The sequence below is a fragment of the Narcine bancroftii genome, chromosome 6 (assembly GCF_036971445.1).
Source record: "Narcine bancroftii isolate sNarBan1 chromosome 6, sNarBan1.hap1, whole genome shotgun sequence".
Classification (NCBI taxonomy): Eukaryota; Metazoa; Chordata; class Chondrichthyes; order Torpediniformes; family Narcinidae; genus Narcine; species Narcine bancroftii.
Genome location: NC_091474.1, coordinates 98,040,980 through 98,047,244, shown reverse-complemented (window position 1 = coordinate 98,047,244; position 6,265 = coordinate 98,040,980). Strand labels below are relative to the sequence as shown.

At 44.2% G+C, this 6,265-nt stretch overlaps 1 long non-coding RNA gene across 2 annotated transcripts; it reads left to right on the top strand.

Moving 5' to 3' along the window:
* Positions 1–227: 227 nt before the first annotated feature.
* Positions 228–5,980, top strand: LOC138737570 (uncharacterized). Of its 2 annotated transcripts, none has more exons than XR_011341028.1 (2): positions 228–300; positions 5,464–5,980. It is a non-coding gene; the product is annotated as an uncharacterized lncRNA (long non-coding RNA). The 2 variants fall into 2 exon arrangements; XR_011341027.1 differs by having other exon boundaries at positions 275–382.
* Positions 5,981–6,265: the final 285 nt, after the last annotated feature.

Here is a 6,265-nt window from a genome sequence, read left to right as displayed (position 1 = left end):
CCTCCCGTGTGTTTTGGAGGGTGGGAAGAAACCGAGCACCCAAATGAAATCCACGCAGCCACTGGGTAAACTTCTTACTGGAAGCACTGGATGCGAACCCTGGTTTCTGGGCACAATAGCGTCGCGCTGACCACTACGTGAACCGTGCAGCTATTCTGTAATTCAAAACTTTTTTAAAAAATCCTTAATATTCATCGCTCGTCACAATCAAGAATATTTGCGCGATGTTTTTATTGTCAGCAAGTAATATTATTTCATCGTTACTTTATGATACCAAGGAACAGTCTCTCTGGGATATAGGTAAGACGCCTCTTCAGCCAGTCCTTAGTGGATTTCAGCACGGTATCGCTTCATTCAGTTTGCCCATCATTTTTTCGCCAAGGTGAGGGCTCCACGCACCCTCTATCTATTTTTATAACGGCCTACAATTGTATCAATAGATATAATTTATTATCTAATTGTAGAGGCGTTCCGAGTTCCAATTCCGTCTAAACCATCGGAAACCCGAGATCCAGATTGAAACCTCTGAGCGATCAGGAAGCCCTCAGACCCCTCAGAAATCTGTCAAATCCAGGTTCCCACTGCTGGCAGCCCATCAGCCAGTCTCGAGCCTCTTCCTAGTGGTCCGCGGTCTGATTTAAGTCCTTTAATTGGAGTCTCTGGCAGCCTGAAGGCTACATGGTTTCAATTCCTGGAGTGAGAACACTGCGGAGGAAATATCCGCTCCCTGCTCTCTCTTTGGGTTCACACCAGCTGCAGCACTGCAGTTGCAGGATTTCCGGTAGCACTGCTAATTTTTTGTTCGATCCCATCATTTATTTTTGACATCAGTTCATTGAAGCAAGCACATGAGTATGAATTTTTAAACGACCTCATCCCTCGACATTGACATTGAATTTATCACTAGACCATGAAATCATCAATACTCCATATCGAATATTATAATTTTATACATGCAGCACAGTAACAGGAACTTTCGTCCCGTTAGCCCATATTTCCAATTTCATAAAATTAACCCACAACACCCGCAAGGTTTTTGAACGTTTGCGGGAAACCGGATCCTCCGGAGAAATCCACGCTGAGATTTGGAGAATGTACACATTCCTTACAGAGAGCTCGAGATTGGAACCAAAATCCCAATAGTTGGCGCTGTCTGTAAGGAATTTGCACTTACCACTAGGCTAACTGTGCTCTTTGTCTTTTTAATTTTAATTCATACAGCATTAATTTACCAATAATATTATCAATTTGAATGTGTGATTAATAGGACTAAACAACGGTATTATGAATAGGGAGAGAAGCATATAAGGTACTGGCGTGGCAATTAAAGAAAGAACAGATTTCGAGGACTATTAATGCTGCTGGACGGAATTCCCTTATTACCTATAGACCTCGTAAGGTTAATGATGAATTTTATAAAAAGTTATATACATCCGAAGGGAAACAAGAAACTGGATCGATTAATTTTTTTTATTACAGTTGAATTTACGGATATTAGAGGATGCAGATAGACAGGAGTTAGAAGAACCATTTCCTGATTCGGAAATTGAAATTTCAGTACAGTATTGTTCTTTTCTTTGACTTGGCTTCGCGGACGAAGATTTATGGAGGGGGTAAATGTCCACGTCAGCTGCAGGCTCGTTTGTGGCTGACAAGTCCGATGCGGGACAGGCAGACACGGTTGCAGCGATTGCAGGGGAAAATTGGTTGGTTGGGGTTGGGTGTTGGGGTTTTCCTCCTTTGTCTTTTGTCAGTGAGGTGGGCTCTGCGGTCTTCTTCAAAGGAGGTTGCTGCCCGCCGAACTGTGAGGCACCAAGATGTATGGTTTGAGGCGATATCATCCCACTGGCGGTGGTCAATGTGGCAGGCACCAAGAGATTTCTTTAGGCAGTTCTTGTACCTCTTCTTTGGTGCACCTCCGTCACGGTGGCCAGTGGAGAGCTTGCCATATAACATGATCTTGGGAAGGCGATGGTCCTCCATTCTGGAGATGTGACCCACCCAGCGCAGCTGGATCTTCAGCAGCGTGGACTCGATGCTGTCGGCCTCTGCCATCTCGAGTACTTCGATGTTAGGGATGAAGTCGCTCCAATGAATGTTGAGGATGGAGCAGAGACAACGCTGGTGGAAGCGTTGTAGGAGCCATAGGTGATGCTGGTAGAGGACCCATGATTCGGAGCCGAACAGGAGTGTGGGTATGACAACGGCTCTGTATACGCTTATCTTTGTGAGGTTTTTCAGTTGGTTGTTTTTCCAGACTCTTTTGTGTAGTCTTCCAAAGGCGCTATTTGCCTTGGCGAGTCTATTATCTATCTCGTTGTCGAACCTTGCATTTGATGAAATGGTGCAGCTGAGATAGGTAAACTGGTTGACCGTTTTGAGTTTTGTGTGCCCGATGGAGATGTGGGGGGGCTGGTAGTCATGGTGTGGAGCTGGCTGATGGAGGACCTCAGTTTTCTTCAGGCTGACTTCCAGGCCAAACATTTTGGCAGTTTCCGCAAAGCAGGACGTCAAGCGCTGAAGAGCTGGCTCTGAATGGGCAACTAAAGCGGCATCGTCTGCAAAGAGTAGTTCACGGACAAGTTTCTCTTGTGTCTTGGTGTGAGCTTGCAGGCGCCTCAGATTTAAGAGACTGCCATCCGTGCGGTACCGGATGTAAACAGCGTCTTCATTGTTGAGGTCTTTCATGGCTTGGTTCAGCATCATGCTGAAGAAGATTGAAAAGAGGGTTGGTGCGAGAACGCAGCCTTGCTTCACACCATTGTTGATGGAGAAGGGTTCAGAGAGCTCATTGCTGTATCTGATCCGACCTTGTTGGTTTTCGTGCAGTTGGATAACCATGTTGAGGAACTTTGGGGGGCATCCGATGCACTCTAGTATTTGCCAAAGCCCTTTCCTGCTCACGGTGTCGAAGGCTTTGGTGAGGTCAACAAAGGTGATGTAGAGTCCTTTGTTTTGTTCTCTGCACTTTTCTTGGAGCTGTCTGAGGGCATATGGAATCCCCCCCAGAGGTCTGGAAGGCTGGCGGCAAAACTCTGCATGTCAAACTGCATGAGTTTTTCAAGCTTTGTTGGGACCAAGGAAAACTGCCTCAGGACCTTCGTGATGCCATCATCATCACCCTGTACAAAAACAAAGGCGAGAAATCAGACTGCTCAAACTACAGGGGAATCACACTGCTCTCCATTGCAGGCAAAATCTTCGCTAGGATTCTCCTAAATAGAATAATACCTAGTGTCACCGAGAATATTCTCCCAGAATCACAGTGCGGCTTTCGCACAAACAGAGGAACTACTGACATGGCATGAGCAGGGAATAACCCACCTTCTACAAATTGCGCAAAAAGCCTTTGTACAGAGATCTGAGGATAAGCAAAGGGAAAGGCTAAGATTTTAATGCAGGCATTTAAGGGAGCTGTGGAGGGGCAGCAACGAAAAGGTAGGGACTGTGTGCCAGCTCCTGGACGTTGGGAGAAGTGCCTGGATTGGGAGAGTAGAGACCAGAGATAATTTCATAAATTACGACTTCTCACTTCAGTCACTGACCAATATTAATTAAAATTCATGCTAAAATTTAAATGTCATAAATGATCGTTTATCAATACTGTAGAATGAGCAAATTTAACTACCAGTTAATTCCAATTTATGAAATAAATTGTATTCAAATGTGATTTTGCACAGGGAGTACCTGAGAGTTGAGTGATGTTATAACATTTGCAGGGAGAAATGTTTGCGCAAATAGGGTGAGTTCTATACATCTTAACTTTAAGTGTATATGAGATAAAGAAAGGATCTGATGTGTAAAGTGGCTGGATCAGCCAGTTGAAGGGGGAGTGTGCATGTCCCTTTAAGCACGTTGTGGCTCTAATGAACTGTATTCTGTTCACTTGAAACTGAGGCTCCAGGCTCCTCTCTTGCAGTTAGAGGTATGGAGCCCTCTCAATAGATTTAGAACACATTCAGCAGTCAAGGTCTGTGAGCTTAAAAGATCGTCCACCTCTGGAGAATAAAGAAAGCTCTGGGGAATCCAATAAGTTAATGATTGATTTCTCTGGTGCATTTTCCTCTGGAGTGAAACTCATGCCTCAGCACAATTTCTCTGTATTGCCGCTGTAATTTAGTTCTGGAATATGATTTAATTAGTGGCATAGTTCAGAACAATTGGGTGCATAGGCATAACAATATCATTAATAGCTCACAGATCTTGTACCAAATGCTATTCAGTACATCTTGACTTAAGGACTGGAGAAATTGGCATGTTAGAATGAGATTGGCGAGGCACCAATATTTCTTGATTCAATAATGACCCCACAAGCTCCAGGATTCATGTAGTAGAACTCTAAGTGGAATATAATAAAAACTAGACTGTACTTAAATGATTGTGTGTGCAATCCTCATAAGTACATATTTTGAATGTTTTCAGTGCCGGTTTTTACAGTTTGTTTTAAATAAGGCCACCTCCTGTGGGCTGTGGCGCAAGGCATTTAATGTTTAAACTACAATAGCGACGTTAAATAATCGTTAAATTCGTTGCCGTCTGCAGTGACAAAGACATGTCTTATTCCCACTCGGCTATTTTTAAAATAAATTCATTTCAGAATACAGTTAATATCACTCGCCGAATCGTTATGGCTAATGGTGTAATTTTCAAATACGAAGCGATCTTGATGGATAGGGATGATCTGACTCTGACTACAAATAGAGAACATAATCCAGCAGCCTTTTTAGTCTCTCCAAGCTCTGCCAACATCATCAATGAGTTAGAGCATATATGCTTGGAGGTGATAGACCTGCAGACTAAGATTAGAGAGGATTTAAGTGATGAGCCTTTACAGGAGAGAAAACGATGGTTTATTGATGGCTCTTCCCGCAGTATTGATGGCACTCGCTATAGTGTAGTGGATGGGTAAGAGGGAGTAGTTATTGAAGCCGGTCGCCTTCCCGGTCACTGGTCAGCCCAGAGACAGATAGAAAGATTTGGTAGCCATCAGGTACATTGCGCCGGCCGGTATTGTGTACGATGAGGAAGGATTTCAGACCCCACAGATCCCGATGGACCAGCCCGATGGACAGCAGACATCAGGACAACTTACCATCATATCAACCCAAAACAAAATGCTGATCGATACACACCCAACAGTCGGTACCCATCCAGAAAGTCATCCGGAAAGCACACCAACATATCCCCCAGCATTCCCCTACTCTGCAGCCAACGAGCATCCCTGACCGCTCAACCACTCAATGTCAGGTTAACCTGCTCCCATTACCGCACACCTCCCCTGCTCCAGTAACCCAAGGTCCAAGAGACTAAGGAAAGCCCTCCAGATCCTAGACTTATGAATTTGCGAGGGGGGCGTGGACTGTCCAAATTCCTTTAAGGGGGATGAATCTAGCTGTATATATCACTCTATTAAAGCCTGCATTTAACCTTCAATCTGCTTTGTGTGGTTGATGTTGGTCACAGATCCCATAAGAAGTCATCAACCCTTTTTTGCCAAGGCCTGGTCCAGAGCACTGACCAGAAGGTGATAACGAGTGGGGTCCTGTTCGACTTTGCGAAGATGAAATGTTCCTTCAACCAGTTGGAACCACAGTTCAGGCTCAACTGTCCAGAAATGTAGCAACTTCACAGCGACAGATTCAGAGTCCATTTCTGTCCAATTTGGACTCGTCAGGGTCACCGATGGTGACCACTGGGATCGATATGGACATGATGAAATAACCACACTCGACGCCCGACACCTTGTTAACGTCATCACGCACTGACCTCACGTTGTCGGTTCGATGTCTTCTGAGAGTTGTGATGCCGTTGAGAGCCACTGCTCGACCAGCTGCAATGTTTGTTTTTAGATACCACGTTTGTACTGAGGGGAAACGACCTGGTGAACATTTCATTGAAATCATAGTCCACTGAAAACTATTGAAGAACTACTGTTTAATTTATGAACGTAATGCACTAAACCAGCGGTATTACTGATCAACGCTGAGTTTATTTTGTTTTCCCTGAGATAAGTGCATATTATTCGGATCAAAATGTCAATTTCGCTGCTTCAAATTATATATCCTCATTAGGACTGCACGCAACATCCATGTTCGGGAACGTAATGCCCTTTATTCGGACCTGCCCAGTTTAATATCATGACAAATCCCATTAGATGTCAGTAAATATTGTAAAAACAGACTTTGTTAAAGTTAATTGTAGCATAAATGCACCCGTTAACCTTCCCCTCCCAGCAAACCTGAGACCTTATTTCACCATCTAAACG